This window comes from Arachis hypogaea, chromosome 17 (genome assembly GCF_003086295.3).
Source record: "Arachis hypogaea cultivar Tifrunner chromosome 17, arahy.Tifrunner.gnm2.J5K5, whole genome shotgun sequence".
In the NCBI taxonomy this organism is placed as follows: Eukaryota; Viridiplantae; Streptophyta; class Magnoliopsida; order Fabales; family Fabaceae; genus Arachis; species Arachis hypogaea.
Genome location: NC_092052.1, coordinates 67,009,154 through 67,026,852, shown reverse-complemented (window position 1 = coordinate 67,026,852; position 17,699 = coordinate 67,009,154).

Genomic DNA, 17,699 nt, shown 5'->3' with positions numbered 1-17,699 from the left:
AAGAGGTTCATTCGTCCGAGTGCATCACCATGGGGAGCTCTGGTATAGCCTGTGAAGAATAAGGACTGCAGGATGAGATTATGTGTATAGATGACTTGATGGACAAGTTAAAGGGTGCATGATATGAGGATTTATACCGGTTCGGAATTTAACAAAATATTCTCATTAATAGCATAGCCCAAACCGACAATTGATCCTCAAATCAAAGTTTAATTTTTGGTTGTCACAAGTCCAACCCAATAAAGATAACCGAGAGTATTAGTCCCAGGTCGTTCTCCCTAGAAATTGCAATCGAATGCTCAATTATTAGTTAGAGTATCATGGGGGGTTGGGTTGATGAAAGGGCAAGAAAATAAATGGCTAGAAATGTAAAGCAAACAACTAAAGAAGGCAAGTAATAAAGAGAGACATTTATGGCAAGGATTGAGAATATAGGCTTTCTGTCCTAGTCATCAATCATAATACAATAATTAACAAGAACTAATCCTATTTAGTCATCTCCAATAATGGAAGAAGGTATAATGTTATCTTCACATGAGAGAAAGTCAAATAAGACTAGTTAATCTCAATCCAAATGTCCTAATTAACTTACTAATTGAGTTAGCAAGAGATTAGAGTCAATGGAAATAATATTAACTATCAACTCTAGATCACCAACATAAGTTAGGTATTAATGACTCAAGATTGCCTAATTTCTCTTTCCAACCCAAGAATGCTCAAAAAGCTACTCTAACATCCAACCAAGCATTTTATCAAACACTTGGAAGACATAAAAGGAAAGCATAACAAATTGTAAAAATTAATAAAATCTACTACTACCCAATGCAAGAATTAACAATAGCAACTCAAATAAGCAAGAAAGGAACATAAAACATAAATTGCATTAAATGAAATTAAAATCAACAAAGTGCTCACAAACATGAAAAGGGGCAAAATAAAGGAAATAGCAAAAGAAAGTAGGAGAATTAAAGTACTAGAACAAGAAATTGAAAAGAAAACAAGATGAAAACAGAAATTAAACCTAGATCTAAGAAGAAAATTAACCTAAGAACCCTAATTCTAGAGAGAAGAGGGAGCTTCTCTCTCTAGAAAACTAACCTACATGATTCCAAACCTAATGTAATTGCTCCCCCCCCCCCTTTGACCCATCTTGAATTCTGCGTGAAATAGCCTCAGAAATGAGTTGGATTTGGGCCTGGGAAGCTCAGAAATCATCCCCAGCGAATTCACTTTAATGAGGTCACATGATCAGCGTCACGCGTGCGCGTGGACGACGCGTGCACGTCGCTGGCAAATTTCGTCCTCACGCCTACGCATGGGCGACGCGTGCGCGTGGCTTGAATGTTCTTCTCACATGTACACGTGGATGACGCGTGCGCGTGGCCATGAATTCTCCACTTTGTATGCTTTTCTCTTCACCTCTTCCATCTAATACTTGCCTTATGAATCTGAAATCACTCAACAAACTTATCAAGGCATCGAATGGAATTAAAGTAAATTAAATTTATCTATTTTAAGGCCTAAAAAAATATGTTTTCACACTTAAGCACAAATTTAGGGAGAGTTACAAAACCATGCTATTTTATTGAATAAATGTGAGATAAGTTGATAAAATCCACTAAATTAAGTACAAGATAAACCACAAAATTGGGGTTTATCAGTGCAACAGTATTTTCAAAGATTGATTTTCGATTGGGCTATCATCAGATCCGGGTAAAGGAATCAGATATATCTAAGATTTCTTTTATAACTAGATATGGTCACTGTGAGTATACAATTATGTCCTTTGGAATAACTAATGCTCCTATGATATTCATGGACTCTATAAACCGCATCTTACATCCATATCTAGACCAATTTTGGTAGTTTACGTAGACAACATTCTTATTTACTCTAAAATAGAAGCAAAACACGAAGAACATATGAGGATTATGCTACAAATATTAGGGATGCAAAAGCTGTATGCGAAACCATCGAAATGCAAGTTTTGGGCAACTGAGCTGGCATTTTTAGGACATGTGATAACCAAGGAGGAACATTGGTGGATCCTTCAAAGATTAAAGCTGTAGTGCAATGGGAGCAACCTATAATGGTCAATAAAGTTTGGAGTTTTCTGGGATTGGCAAGATAATATTGATGATTTTGAAGAGCTGAAGATTGATGGTTTAGAAGTTATAGTAAACTCTCGTTGCAAGTATAGTTACTAAACCAAGCAATCAACCTTTCTTACAAAAGTTTTGGTTGTCACAAGTAACAAACCCCTTTAAAATTGATAACCGAGTATTTAAACCTCGGGTCGTCTTCTCAAGGAATTGCAGGGAGGTGTTCTTATTATTGGTTATGAGTCTTGTAAATTGGGAGTTTTGAAAGTAAGAAAGAAGTATGTTAAATGATAAGAAAAATAAAATAGTAATAATAAAATAAACTCTTGGCAAGGTATAAGAACTGGAAGTCCTATCCTTATCAATTGTGATGAGAATTGGATTTTAATCCCACTTTGTTAACCTCTAACTACGAAGGTAAATCAAGTGGATTAATTAGCTTAATCCTCAGGTCCCAGTTAATTCCTATGGAAAGACTAGAGTTATTGGAGCAACTCCCAATTTCAACCACTGCTTTATTTGATAGCTCAAGCGTTACCAATTACTTAACCAAAGCCAAAAGGAAGAAAATATCTAAATTAAATTAAAAGCATCAATATAAATAAAGCAAGCAATCTTAAATCTGAAATACCTCAATTATATTAAATAAAATATTCAAATCTTAACATGAAAAAGTTCATAAGCCAATTAGGCAACATAACTAATACAAGCATTAAAGTATCTAAAAGTAAGAGATAAATATAAAGTAAAAGAAATATTGAACCTGATGAAGAGTTGAATCCTAAATCCTTTAAGAGGAATCCTAATCCTAAAACCTAAGGGAGAGGAGAGAACCTCTCTCTCTAAAAACTACATCTAAATTATAAAAAGTGAATTACGAAAAGCATGATTATGAATGGATGCATTCTCCCACTTTATAGCCTCTAATCTGTGTGTTCTGGGCTGAAAACTGGGTTAAAAACAGCCCAGAAATCGCCCCCTACGATTTCTATTACGTTCAGGTCGCGGGAAAGTGACGCAGAGGCGTCGTCCCCGCGTTCGCGCAGATTGCAATTCGCAGATACGACGTGGGCGCGTCATTCACGCATTCGCGTCACCTAACATCGGAACAGCTATGGCAAATTATATATCAAATCGAAGCCCCGGACGTTAGCTTTCCAACGCAACTGGAAACGCATCATTTGGACCTCTGTAGCTCAAGTTATGACCATTTGAGTGCAGAGAGGTCAGGCTCGACAGCTTTAGCAGTTCCTTCAATTTCTTGTATTCCTTCCACTTTTGCATGCTTCCTTTCCATCCTCTAAGCCATTCCTGCCCTGTAATCTCTGAAATCACTTAACACACATATCAAGGCATCTAATGGTAATAAAAGAGGATTAAACATAGGGAACTTAAGGCCAAAGAAGCATGTTTTCAATCAAAGCACATAATTAGGAAGGCAAATGTAAAACCATGCAAATAGTATGAATAAGTGGGTAAAGAGTTGATAAAAACCACTCAATTCAGCATGAGATAAACCATAAAATAGTGGTTTATCAGATTCATCAAAGGAATTTCGCAAATAGCCTTGCCTTTAAAGTGCCTCACACGAAAAGAAATTATGTTTGTGTGGACAACTGAGTGTGACAGGAGTTTTGAGACCCTAAAGGAGAAGTTAACAACGACACCGAAGTTAACATTAACGAATCTGCAAGAACTTTTTGAGTTATATTGTGATGCTTCCTACAAGGGGTTAGGATGTGTGCTAATGTAAAATAGGAATGTGGTATCTTATGCCTCACAATAGCTAAGACCTTACGAGAAGAACTATCCGACACATGATTTGGAATTAGCTGCGGTGGTTTTCACTTTTAAGATATTGAAGCATTACCTGTATGGTGCTCAATTTGTAGTCTTTTCTGATCACAAGAATTTGAAATATGTCTTTGATCAGAAGGATCTTAATATGAGACAACGTCATTGGATGGAGTTTCTAAAAGATTATAATTTTAAACTGAGTTATCATCAGGGAAAGGTGAACAAAGTTACAGATGCCCTAAGTCAAAAAAGTTGAAGTATTTCTTGGATGATAATAAAAGAAGAGGAGATGATAGCAACTTTTGAAGGATTAAATTTGGGGATAAAAAAGGCACCACATGGAGTATTTATAGTACAGTTGCAATTGTCGTTTGATTTCAAGACCACTATTCAGCAAGTGCAGACCCAAGATTCGAAGATGTTGACTCTTTTAGAATGGACGAAAATAGACAAACCGGAAGATGTAAGTCAGGACAAAGAAGGGTTGTAGAGATACAAGAACTAAATTTGTGTACCCAACCAGGGAAATTTGCGATAGAAGATCTTGAAAGAAGCCCATCAAAGTAGATTTTCTATGCATCCCAAAATGACTAAGATATATCAAGATCTAAAGTAGATGTTTTGGTGGCCGGAACTAAAGAAAGCTGTGGCTGCCTTCATTTCGAAATGCCTTACTTGTTAGAAGATTAAGGTGGAATATCAGAGACCACCAAGAACCTTAGAACCCTTAGATATACCGCATTGGAAAAGGGAGAAAATCACGATGGACTTTGTTTCGAGATTGCCAAGGACGTCCGTTAGTCATGATGCTATATGGGTAATAGTAGACAGATTGACAAAATCAGCACATTTTCTCCCGATTCGAGTTGACTATACCTTGGAAAGACTTGCTCAGATATACATTCAAGAAATAGTATGATTACACAGAGTACCTTCATCTATTGTGTCAGATCGAGATCCGAAGTTTACTTTTAGATTTTGGGGAGCTTTTTAGAAGGCATTTGGAACAAAACTACATATGAGTACAGCATACCATCCTCAAATAGGCGAAAAATCAGAACAGATAATTCGTACATTAGATGATACGCTGAGGTCCTGTGTGTTAGACAACTAAGGAAGTTGGGATAAATATTTTCCGTTAGTGGAATTTGCTTACAACAACAGTTACTAACAAAGTATCGAATCTCTACTCAACAATACTTACCAACAGTTACTCATATATGGCTAAGATGACGTGTCATCAATGTTTTCTTATTTGTTTTCTGTGTGATGCTTTCTGTACTCCCTGTTTGTCTATTGTTTTCTGTACCTTACTTTTTCCATAATCTCTACTCATATATTGTTCGTTGGATAAATGATAAAGCAATAATGAACTTAACTAACAACTCCAATCTTACTAAGAATCCCCAAGTTCTTACCCCCTATCATCCCTTTAGATGGAGACAGGAGTACTATTCTATGAGCTAGACCTTCTATTTATCTAAAAGGATCTGATATCCGGCAGTTACTACGTGTTTGGCGGGGAACCTCGAGTTCGATTATATGTACAACGCGACAAACCCTTCTCATACCAACTGGATAGTACGATGGCAACAGTCATCTTTTTCCCAGCTCTTTAATCCACGCTTAGCCTTTATATCAAGCGGCTCCTGTGCCTAATGCAGGTAAGGGTTACATCCCAAATCCACCTCTAGAGGTCATCATACCTCCAGTACCTCAAGTGCCTCCTTCACCAGCCGAGCAGTTGCAAGCACAGTTCGGCCCAATGGGTAAAGCGTTAGCTCTGGTTTACGCCAGTTGTCCTATATTGGGCGGATATAGAAGCTCATTTGGTGGAGCATCTATACCAGTGGAGTCAAAAGAGGAGGATCCATAGGAGGAGGAGTTATCATCATCTGAGAATAGTTCATATGTAGGCGAACCACACGGGGATCTACCAAACAGCGATATCTGAGCTCAGTTAGGGGGACATCAGTTGGTATTTTTGGCGGTATCTTGGTTTAGTGCTTTTCAGTTTAGTCTCTCCCTTTTGTAGTGTACAAAGAGAATAGGAGAGTCTAGAAGTGCTAGGCTAGTCTGGACACCAGTTTAGTGGCTTATTGTATGGGCCAGGGCCTGAGGATATCATATGTTAATTTATGTTTATATTTATCTATTGGGATGTATACTAACAGGGTATGCAAACATTGTACTAAATATTAGTTGGTTATAACAGGATATACGAATTTTGAATGCTCTGTTAATTCGTGATATTGATTATTCCTGTATGCTTGCGATAATGGATCGATAAACATTTTCAAAAAAATTTACCCCATAAAAATGTCAACATTTTAATAATGAATTAGTGTCATATAATAAATATTAGTTAATAAATAGGAAGGTAAGTTAGTAACACTTAGCTTTTGGTGTGATCATGACATACTAGAGGTTGGATCGTTACAAATTGCGTGTGGTTGGGAGTAGATGAGTGATAAATCCATATTTGATGATAAATTTTGACTTGAATTAAATGGAATTTATCAATTTAACTTGAGCTTATTCATGGAAATTGTATGCCTTTGTGAATCTTCTCTTAATTGAGCCTAATTATTGAAAACATGTTTTTTATGGTTGAAATTGCCAAAATTAAATCACTTTTCTCCCATTCGATGACTTGATATATTTGTTTCAGTGATTTAAGATTTAAGAGGCAAGAATGGCTTGGAAGGATGAAGGAAAAGCATGAAAGACTGTGGAGGATTCATGAAGAATTGAAGATTGGAAATTCTCCAATTCATGAGTATGTATAGATCGTGCGTACGCATCATTCCAGATTCGTGTGCACACCAGGTCCTGCGTACGCATCAGTGGCAACACATGTCTCACTTAAAAGAGCACGTGGCTCACGAGTTTGAGCCAATTTGGGCCTAATCCAGTCATTTTTGAAGCTATACTATTGGAGCATGGAAGGGGAGCAACACACACACTCTCATAATCACATTTTTACAATTTTTTTGGTTTAGGTTTTGTTCATAGTTTTTCTATAGAGAAAAACTCCAACTTTTCTCTAGGTTTTCCTAGGTTTTACTCAATTTATGCTTTAGTTTTGGATTCTAACCTGTTTTAATTATAAGTTGCTCTTAATTTTCTTGTCCTTTACACTATACTTTACTTAAATTTTTTCGTAGTTGAAGTTATTTTGTTAGTTCATGAACTTGTCAATTCTTGATTTTCATTAATGAATTTGATGTTTTGAGTTTTCTACATGGTTGTTTGAGTTGTTATTATTAATTACTTTCATTGTTTAGTTATAGTTTTCATTAATTTTCATAATTTATCATGCTTTATTTTCATGCCCACTAAGTGTTTGATAAAATGTTTACTTTGATTATGGAGTAGATTTTTATCTCTTGGCTTGGGGATTGAGGAACTAAGCAACCTTGAATCATTAATGTCCAATATAGATTAGTAATTTTGGATTTGTTAGTTGATCTTGTTTTCACTGACGCTAGCCTTTTTCTATGGTTAATTAGTAAGTTGGCTAAGATTTCTGGATTAAGACCAATTATGCCTACTTGATTTTTTTCAATATTTAGGGGGTTGATTAAGTGGAATTAACTCATCACAATTTTCATGGTTGTGGTTTATGACAAGGATAGGAAATCTTAACTCGTAATCCCTAGCCAGGACCCCTTTTAGCATTTGAATTACATTCTTCACTAGTTAAATTCTTCAATCTTTTCTAGCTTGATTTAATTATCTTTTGGTATAATTGTCGGTTTAATCATTGGTCTTTACTCATGCTTGCTTAGTTAGTTATTTGTGATCCACTTGCTTTTTTATTCTAGTTTCTTGTAATTTAATAGTTGTTTACTCCTTTAATTCATAGTCTCTTTAATTTCCACATTGTGTTTGAAAATTCCTGATTTCATAACCAATGACGTACAGTCTATTGCAAGTTCAGGGGAGAATAACCCGGTTAATTGTTTGTAGCTTTGTGACAATCTTATCAAACTTTGATTTGGGTTGTTTGCTAGTTTGGAACTATACTCATAACGAATTTGAGCTTTTAATTTGTGAAAATTCTAAACCGAAGCAACCATCAATGAGGCTGGATAGTAAGTGTGAGACAATGACGAAGAGGATAAGGTTAGGGCTCGTGGCAAAAGATGAAGAATAAGGTTAGAGGATTGAGGATTGAGGAAAAAGAAAAAATGAGGTACTTAGGTGAGGTCGGAAGGCCTGTGAGGGGTTGAGAGCTAAGCCTCTAGGAAGTGGCAGCATAAAAAACCCTAATTTCTAAAAGATATATATACCGAGGTAGGTATACCCTAAACTCGATTCCGTCCTACCCTACCAAAGACCCTACCCTGATAAGATTTCGCCCCACCTCGCATCGGATCAGGTAGTTATCTGCTCCAACCGGGTAGGGGAGAGCAGGTACTCGCAGGTTTGAGTACTGCTACCGTCGCTATATTTATACACGTGTTAAGAGTATGACTATTTGGTTGTATTTTTATTGTATATAATCCTTTGATTACGTAGTATTACTTCCTAAATATTGATAAGAAGAAAAATAAGGAATAAAAGATACAACAGAAATAATAAGACAGATAAGGATTTTTATGACTATACCTCTAAAAAATCTATTCTTAGCAATTTAGGCCACTGGAAGGATTTTTCTACTAGACCTTCAAAGAACATGTCCTTGACAACCTAGATCAAAGGGATAAAATTCAAAAGACTAACACTAAGAATTACTTAAGCTGGATCCTTCAATTTCATCATGCAACAAGCAAAGTAAATCACTCATCTTATTTGAAAACACATAGAAAAACGTACATGAAGCAACCAAAAAAATTTTATTCATCAATAGTGCATAAAATGTCTTACAAACTTGCTTAAATAGATCCCCTCATTGATCATCCTAAAAGTGGGTCAAATCTTCCTAGAAAAAAAATTATGAAATCTGAAATTAAATAAATTAAAAATATGACTCCAAAATTAACTTTAACTAATTTCAATCATATTTGATCTTATTAGATTAGATTATATTTGTTTTAAAATTAAAAACCTAAAAGTATGATAACAATTTAAATCAGATTTGATTTTATTAGATTAGATTAGATCTGATTTAAATTTAAATACCTAAAAATACTACCAAATAAATCAAAATCAAATCAAATCTTTCGAAAAATTCTAAAACAAATTAAATTCATCTTAATTAAATAAATTCAAACTTTGTGCCTCCCAATTTAGCACTATTAATTTTGAGATGAATTATTGGTCTCCTTGATACCCAAGATTATTATAGTATAATTCTTTTAGTATTCAAATCCTTGAACATAATAAAATTACTATTATGCATGTTGTCTCTAAAATGAAAAAAATGCTCTCTTGAGTATATATAAAAAATTTTCATAATAACTTGTTATCAAAATCGTAAAAGCTTTAATTCAATTAATATTTTCATACAAGAAATTGAAAAGAAATTAAAGCTTTAGCAGTTGAAAACAAATCCTCACTTTTGCAGGTTAAAATATTGGTAATGCTAGGGAGACAACAATTAAATTTATTTTATTTAATATAACATTTATAGTTTTACGCATATAACATTCATGAAAAAACTAATATTTCTACCCACGAAAGTTCAGAATACTGACAAAACTATCCATAAAAGAATGAAATTAATTTTTTCCCTTTGAAAAATGAGTTGTGTGTGACAAATATCTAGATGTTAAATTTTAATTGACTCTATTAAAAAATTAACAAAAATTTCCAAAATTACCCCTGTCGTTGTCCTCACCTCTAAATCACTACCATTCTTTTTCTTTTCCTAAAATTCTAGACTTTCAAAATCTCCATCAACACCACCTCACCAACATCACTACCACCACCTTGTCCACGACAAAATCTCCAAGAACTCCCAGTAGCCTTAGCAATCTCCCACAGCATCGGCCACCAGACCTCCGCCGATTCCCGGGAACCAGGTGTGTTGTCTCCCATATCCTCGTGATCCCTTACTCATCATCGCACGCAGAAACCGTATTGACATTATACTAAATCTCCCTTTCATTGTCTCAGATGTTGCAGAAGTCGTTGAGAAAACAAAGGAAGCTGTAAGAACCAGGTTATCGGTAAACAGATTTTTCTAGCAAAAAAAATAAAAATAAAAATAAAAAGAGAGTTACGAGGTCAAACTTGGCTTTATGAGAGTAATTAATCCCTCTAAGTCAAATTTGACTAATGGATATTAAATACTATCTTACCATTGGCTAGTTGCCACACCAGAAATTTTTGAGCCGCAAAAACACTTTTAGTGACGATTGTGCGTGTACCGAGAAAAATTCTTGTAACCGGAAACCTCAGAACCAGTGGTAAAAGTAATTTCTACTCAAGTAAATGTGTCTCTAGATTTATATTAGCTATCCCTTTATGATTCACCTTTTTAAAAATAATTGTTAGCCATTAATCATTTTACCGCCCGGTAAAAGTTATATGAACCGAATTTCTGTCTAATATTCCGCAGATGACTTCTAGAGGTCCCGAATCCTCTTACTTACTACCCAAGTAACTTGGCCCCCATCTTTCAGCCTCTAGGCCGAGATTATCTCAGCCTCTCACCCCTCTCTGCTGTGTTTAAACCACAAGTAATTAACCGCGGTTAACTGCAGATAAACACGTCATTATGATGCTGACTGTGTGATGACTTGCATCATCTACCTTTTTTTCTTATCTAAAAGGGACCATAAAAGAGCATAATCTCATTAAATCATTGCAATTAATGAACTAAATGATAAATATTATGGTACATTTCTTTGAAATGGGTTTGTGCTGAATTTCAGGTGAAAAGAGCAACAAAAAGGAAAGAAAACAACAAATAAGGTTGGGCGTGTGGAGCTGGGCGTGCCACTTGGAACAAACGCCATGAAAGTATGTGGGCGTGGCACACCAAGAGCCAGGCGTGGCACGCCAGTTGTATTTTCTAGAAAGGGTTCTCAAAGCTTTAACATGGGCGTGGCACGCCAGGAGCTGGGCATGGCATGCCAGTTACATTTTCCAGAGAGCAAAGTTGAAGGCGAGGGTTCAATAAACCATAAATAAAACAATACAGAGCATCTCAACAACAACTAAATAAACTCTTCGTGACTTCTGCGCCCATATCCTGAAAGAGGAAAAATGTAGGGGGTGAGAACATCATCCTTGAAAGGGTTCTCGGTAGAGGGTTTTTGGGAATTACTGTAATAGGATACGTAAAGATAAACCGTACCAATGATTTATAACCGTCTTATGCCTCTTTTCAAAAACAATGGTTTACAATAAAAGAAGTCGGAAATCTTTTCTGAAAGAGGAACCGTTCAATTCTCAAAAACTCAAAAGTCTTTCAAAAAGGTTTATCTATGCTGAACCAAATTAGCATTTCATACTTTTCCAAACCAGAAACTCAAAACTGAAACCAACCATCGGTTCATTTCGTTTCAACCACTGCCCTAGGCCCAAGCAATCCAACCATCAACCAATCACCACAGTCCAACAGAGTCCTAGATGCAAATACAGATAGGAAGTTCAAGCACAAACAAACAGCTACAGCAAGTAGAACAATTAGCAGTTAATCACAAATAGTCACAAAGGCAAACCAAGTACAATATGCACACCCAAACAATGTCACATAAATGCATATGATGCATGCCTGTCCCTAGTGGCTAATGATATCATCTGTCGGTTACCAAGCCAACCCGACGTATCCGGTAGCTAACCCAGACACAGTCTCTCTGTTGCGCATTATTATCATTAGAGGGTATTTGCGCCCTGTCTCCATTAGAGGGTATCTGCGTCCTGTCGCCATTAGAGGGTATCTACGCCCTGTCACCATTAGAGGGTATCGGTGCCCTGTCACCCTTACAACCAGAGAGAAAACACAAGCATTTTCACATACAATATTCATCTCAGCCGTCCGGCTTATGGTTCAATCCAGAACCAGCCAATTTATCAATAAATACAGCCCTTCGGCTTAAACTCATAATTCATAATCAGCCATACGGCCCATAACTCATACGACAACCAGCCATAAATCAATACCATACACAGCAATTCCAGCCCATAACAAACAGCACTTCCACCATTCAACATCATCAAATTCGTAAAACCGGCATTTAAGCCATAAATCACTTTTCTCAAGCCATTTCACTTTGAAATCAAATTTCAACTCTTTTCAGCCTTGGCTTTAAAGATCTCATTTCTCAAATCATCTCAGGCTCGTAAGCCAAATTTACTCAAAGTGAGTTTTCTTTTTAAAACAAAGCCACTCTCGGCATTCTCTTTCCAAAACTTCCAGAACCATGGAAAGTTAAAGATTCGTTTTGGGAACATTCAAAATCACCCATCCAACAATGGGATTTTATAACAAAAGTTTCTCGGCAGAGTCCCAAGTCTTTAGGAAAGGTCAACTTATATAAATTCTTTAAAATTCATTGAAACTCTTAAAATCATAGATTCTCGGTTCAAGTAAATAAAACTGAATTTATTATGAAACCGACATACAAAATCACAAGTTCCAACCCGGTCCAAAAATCAACTCATTTGAAACGGAACCGGTTCATTTGAATCAAACCACTTTCAGGTTTCTTTTTGGAACCTATTTTTCTAACTCTTCCAAAATGCCTCAAACTTGATTACTCAATCAAAAGTCTAGATTCCTTTAAAATCACTAAAAGCTTTTTATATTGAAATCAATATTAGAGCATCATTCTTTCCTTCAGTGATTCAAACGGTAAAAATAGTTCCTTTCTAAATAAGCCGAACTCAACGCATAAAGTTCATTAAATAAATTAAGCTTGAAAACATAAATATTCTCTTAATAAATCAAATAATACAATTTCTCAAATCCAACCCTTTTTAAATAACTTTTCAAACAAGACTAGGATTTTGTAGAAATTTCGGCAGCACCTCCCCTAAAACTTGGACTTTTGCCACCCGGTTCGGGTCCCAACTAAACCGTTTCTCATTCCTTTTCAACAGCCCAAAACCAAAAATCAATTCAAAAGCAAGCTAAATCCAACAGTCGCCTCAGTGGCATATCTCAAGGAAACCATTTCAAAAATCAACTCAATATCAACCGATTTAACTTATTTCTAAAGCTTTAAAGAATCGGGTCAGCAATAAATCATTTATCAAAACCAAATCAATTAAAGCAACCCAGGCTGAATTTCAAGAGTATTCTATCTTTCACATCATCAAAATAATTGACTCACTTCAAACCAATCCTCAACGGATTAAACTCATATTTCAAATCTTTAAAGAATCAACTTCCAAACATTACATTTCACAAGCCACACAACAATTCAGCCAAACCAACATCCATAGTCATTCGAGTCAATCAAATAATACATAAGGCAGATACAATCACCGAATACATAATATCTCACACCAGTATCCATATGTAATAATTCCAATGATAAACTATAGTTTTCGAAAAGCGCCCCTACCTCAAAACGCAAATTCCATAACCCAAACGTCTCATAGAGTCCTTTCCGCCTCAACCCGAACTGACGGCAACCAAGACCTCAGCTCCCAGCCACTTTCACAATAACCAAAGCAACACTAATCGCAATATATAATAATCAGGACTCGACCCCACGTTATCAAAACTCATATTCATTAACCAAACACAACCGAAAACAAACGCGAGGCTTCTCGAAACATAATTTCTTACCGGAATAACAACACGAAGCAGCTGCGACTTCGAACCGGCCCCAGCAATAGCTCCGGCGGCGGCCAGAATCTCCGATGGATCAACTATAAAAACCACGCAGTATTAAAAACCTTCAAATCCAAAATGGCAGAAACCTCAATAAAACCCTTATCGGCAATTTCTCCGGCGACGACAGAAGTAGCCAGAAGCTCCGACGGTGGTTCCGGCGGCCACAACAACTTCTCCAGCAGCCATACACGATAGGAGACAACTTCTGCAGCCACTGGTTAGGCGACGGCAACTTTCGACAGCGGTGCTCCTCACGTGAGGCAGTCCGGTGGCGCCAAGACCTTTCTCAGCGGACCGAAGCAGCAGACACGGAGGGGAGTTTCATCTCACTTCTTCCTCGCTGCTGGTAAGGACGACTACCCAGCTCCGGCGACGGCGAACTCGTAGAAGCAACGGCTGTATTCAAGTGCGACGGCGGCGCGCAAGACAGCGCCCCTCTCTACGCGACGCCTCTCTCTAGGTCTCCCGCTCTCCTCTGGTCACGATACGAACGGTGGCGGCACGGAGGATTCGACGGTCCCGAGCAGCGCGGCGGGATGCGACGGTGGCAGTGCGGCCTCTCTCTTCCTTCGACTCGGACCTGACGGCAGACTCCAAGGCGGCGCGACGCGGTGAGCTCGCAGCAGTCACGATGGATTGTGGCGGCGGCACGCTCTTCTCCCTCTTCGGTCAGACGGCGACATAGTGGTGGTGCAACCCAGTACACCGGCGTGACTTCTTCCCCTTCCATTCCCCTTCTCCGCGACTAACAGTACTTCGTGGGTGTGTGTGTTGTGTTTTCTGATTTCCCCCTTCTTGATTCCCATTCTTCTTTTCCTCTGGTTCAAAGAACCATGCGTGTGTGCTTAGTTAGGGTAGGGCTGCGCAGCAAAGACAGTGAAGAAGAGGGTTTGAGGCTGCACAGCATGAAGAGAGAATAGAGGGAAGGGTATGCCAAATTAGGGTAAGGGTCAATATAGTAATTTTGCATAAAATTGGGGATAATATAGTAATTGAAACCCAATTTAAATCCAACACTAATTGTATATAGAAAATACAATTTGTTCATCCATTTTACAAATTATTTTCAATAAAATGCTCAAGTCAAATAATTAGAAATAATATACTTAATTTCTTAATTTTCCAAAATAGCAGTATTAATATTTAAAATATTACTTATCCAATCTAAATCATATAAAATCCTTATTATTTTATAACTATCAACTTTATAATTCAAATATAGAAAATAATCCAATAATTGTAAAATTGGATAATAATCATAACTCGTCTCAAATTCAATAAATCAAAACTTGCTTTAATTTTCTTTAATGGAGAAATTTCCGAAATTAAAGCTACAGAGATACTAAATTTGAAATTAGCTAATGATAGCCATTTTTCAAAGGTTTTGGGTCTTACATCCAGCCCTCTTTTACCACCTTTAATTAAGTTAGACTTCAGATTTTATTTAAGGAATTACCAAAGCAAATATTCAATTACATTTTACCATAAACCGCTTTCACCAATCTTTGCGTTTTTACCGAATTTGGCTAGGTAAACTCTTGTTCTTTCTCCTTTTCTTTTTCTTTTCAAAAGAAAAAGTAACCATTATGAATCATTACTCTCCTCTATGTATAGAGAACTTCTCTTGAAGCACCCATGGAGCACGCCTAGGGAGTTAAGGAGTTTCGAGCTCACAGTGGCTAAACTCTAACGTTTTGCGATACTTTAGGCCCAAAAATGAAACTCACCACCACCAGCTGTGTTTCTGCCCTTGTATCCATGTTTTCTAGTGTGAGAAAGGTTTATTAACTGAATTACATAAGAGGTAAGGGTTAGGATTAGTTAGAGTATGGTTGTGCTTGTTTTTGGTGCTTATATGAGCTGTTTTATGGTTAATTTATGCTTGTTTTAAATTTCTGGAAATTTTGTGAGTTACTACTATTTTGGCTTGATAAATATGTGTAAAATACTGTTATATTGCCTCTGGATTTTGTGTGAAAACATCCGGAAACATGGAAGCGCCTGGGGTTTAAGTTTCAAGTTTTAAACGTCACAAAAAGTGAAGAAAAACATAAAAGCTGCACCTCTTAAATTTCAGTCACTAAGAGCACGAAAATCATGATAGAAAAGAGTTAAAAAGTAGTCACAAAAATAGTTTTAATCCTATAGAACAAAGGAGGAAAGGTAAAAAGGGTGTTATGGTCATTTTTGGGTAAAAACAGAGTCAAAAATATAATTTAAATAAAAAATAAGTAAAATTCTGAATTTAGTGTTATTAAGGGTAAAATATTAATTATATAAATTAGTTGGATCAAGATTATAATTATAAAAAAATTTCAGGCCTAAATAAAAGCTTTAGTAAAAGTTAGAAGTAAAACGGTAAAAAGTAGTAACTAGAATAAGTAAATAAAATTAATAAAGGATAAATTTGGTTTTAGGTCCCTTAGGGTGAAAATTTACATTTAATAAAATTATTAGGAATAATTTTAATCATAGGCAACTAATAGGATTAATCTGGTAAAATTTTGATGCAAAATAAGGTTAAATAGTAGAAACTAGAGTACTTAGGGGCATATTAGTAATTTCAGGTATAAAGTCAAATTAAAAATAAATAATTAACTTAATCAAGGGAAAAAGGTATATTAGAAAAAAATATGAAGATACAATGGTAAAATAATAACATTAGGGATGAAAGCATCATTAAAAACCTAATAAAAACGGTAAAAAGAAAAGTTAAATGAAAGGGCAAAATGGTAAAATGTGACAAGGCTGAGACATTTTAAGAAAGATTCGGGTACAAGTTTTTATAAAAGAAGGGAGGAGAAGTCCCTTAGAAAGAAATTTTGTTGAGATGTGCCGCAGAAGAAGAAACTGTAAACCCCAAGGTGCTAAGAAGTACTTGGCAGAGCGGACTTCCATCCCGCCTGGCCAAAGACTATATGAACGTGGGGACGCCCGCCATATGGACTGCTACTCACTGGGAGCACCTTGTATTTTTGGGCCATTCTTTATTAGTGCTGCGATTGTAGTTCGGGCACTAGTGCGCGACCGACCCAGTGGAGTAGCCATATCCGGACTTGGGCCGGGTAACGTCGGGCTGCAGGTAGCCAACCGACGCATGAGCTCATGACCTGCATAGGACCAGACATGCATCATACTTGGTTGCTGCATTTCCTTGCTTGTGTTTTCTTACTTGTGTATGTGACTGTTATACTGTAATTATATCTGTTTGTATCATTAATTACTGTGGTAACCCTGTGAACGACTAGACTTAGGCTGCGGATCCCCTTAGGTTTTTCGTATAGTACCCTACTAGGAACCCTAGGTTCTCACCCTCTTTTCCCCATGTCCGTAGATGGGGACCGGCGTGATCTTCTTTGAGTACCCATCGTATGGCAGATACGTGGACCCCATGATGGAGAGCGCGGTATTTTGGGGTAGTCCGCGTACACGCACCTACTATCTTCCCGATCGTCCTTTCTCTCACCCTCTGCTCAGCCAGGAGTTTGACCCTGACATGCCTTATGATACACTGCTATCCGAGCTTTACCCCAACAGAGGCCAGTATCCTTTTTCGCCTTACCCTCTGAATATGGCAGAGCCAATACCGCAGTCTCCGATTATTGACATACCTGAGTATCCACCATGGTTCAACCCCGAAGAGGATCAAATAGTTCCTGACGTACCTATGCCCGATGCTCCACCACCATCCCCTGTAGCTGAGCCAGGATTCCACAGACCAGGGGTTCCTAAAAGCTCTGGTTCTGCACCTACCTTCAACCGAGTTTAGCTCAGAGGCGTGGATTGACCAGATGATGGCGGATCTGTACTCTAGTTCTTTTGAGACCGGGGAAGAGGACTCTACAGAAGATGCGAGCAGCAGTAACATCATCGGCGCGTCAGAGTGATTCCCTCGCTTTAGCATATTGTGATAGCAGTTTTTGGAGATAAAGTAACAGGAACATCAGTAGTAGTAGTAGTAGTAGTAATTGGTACGGAAGTTGTAACATGGGAAAACCACAGAAAACACAACTAGCCTCTATTGATTGAGAGGGTTGAAGACTCCTTTTCTTTTTTTTTTA